General features: G+C 68.6%; 1 protein-coding gene across 1 annotated transcript in view; it reads right to left on the reverse strand.

The window, feature by feature from the left end:
- LOC102248423 (zinc finger protein 41 homolog) overlaps positions 1 to 1,122 on the reverse strand; it is a 15,148-nt gene that overhangs the window by 7,468 nt on the left and 6,558 nt on the right. The gene's annotated exons all lie outside the window — the stretch shown is intronic.

The raw sequence follows: 1,122 nt of genomic DNA on the forward strand, positions 1-1,122 counted from the left end.
GAGCCTGCACGCGGCTGGCGGGCAGCTGCCGCTCACTCACCTGGCCAGCAGGCGTCCCTGCCCACCTGGACCTCCTCCACGTCTTGGACATGCAGGTCCACCAGATCCTTCTCCCACGGGGGCTGCGAGGGCACCTCAGGATCTGGGGGTACAGGGGGGCTGGGCTCATCTCCCCGCCTCTCCAGTCCAGGGCTCTCTCAGCAGCCTACAGGATGCCACCGGCTACTAGGTCATGACCCCCAACACACAGCACCCCTCCAGGGCCTGCCCAGCGCGTGGAGGGCCAGGAGGCTCCTGCCAGCCCAGCCCAGGGTGTTGCTGGGAACTCAGGTTCCCGTCCTGCACTGACCCTGGGTGCCCTCATGTGTTCGTGCCCGAGAGGCCTGCCCCTGGCTTCTGACCCGCCCGGAGCCTGGCGCTCAGCACAGCCGCTGCTCCCCGGACCTCAGCTCATCTGTGTCCTGGGCGAGGCCAGGCCTCCTGGGGACGTGGGGCATGGACGGGCCTCTGAGCAGGAGCCGGGCCCAGGGGCACCATGTGCACGGGGCTTGGACATCCTCCCCGGGACTTCCACACCCGGACAACTCAGACCCTGCGGGGGAGAGGGGGCGGGGCTAGGCCCCTGGGCCCCGCCCACACCAGAGGCCCAGAATTCTGGACACCATTTTCAAAGGCTGGGGAGGGAGATGCGGTGACTCGCTTCCATCTGAGACCCAGGCATTGAGGATGCTGTTCTTTTTGCCCCTGACACCCCTCCCACAAGAAACAGTCCCAGGACACTGTCCCCAGGAACCACTGCTCACGACGTGCCACCCCCCCAACCAACGCTGCCTGAGGGTGCAGGAGCCCAACGGGGACCTGAGGGTGCAGGAGCCCAGCACACAGAAGGCTGCCTGGGTCCCGCCCGCGGGGTCGCAGTGCCCACGGGGTGGGGGTGCCCGTCATCCCTAACGACGGGGAGGGTCGCGGGCAGCCAGGTGGGTGGACACAAGGGGGGGCTGCAGCCACGAGATCGGGGTGCAGGTCCTCAACCCCCAGGTCCCTGAAGTGCCCGTAGGTCCTGCGGCTCCTCTGGGGAGGAGCAGGCTCAGCCCAAGCCTGGCTGCCACGCGGGACGCGCGG

Source organism: Myotis brandtii, unplaced genomic scaffold, assembly GCF_000412655.1.
Source record: "Myotis brandtii unplaced genomic scaffold, ASM41265v1 scaffold2325, whole genome shotgun sequence".
Classification (NCBI taxonomy): Eukaryota; Metazoa; Chordata; class Mammalia; order Chiroptera; family Vespertilionidae; genus Myotis; species Myotis brandtii.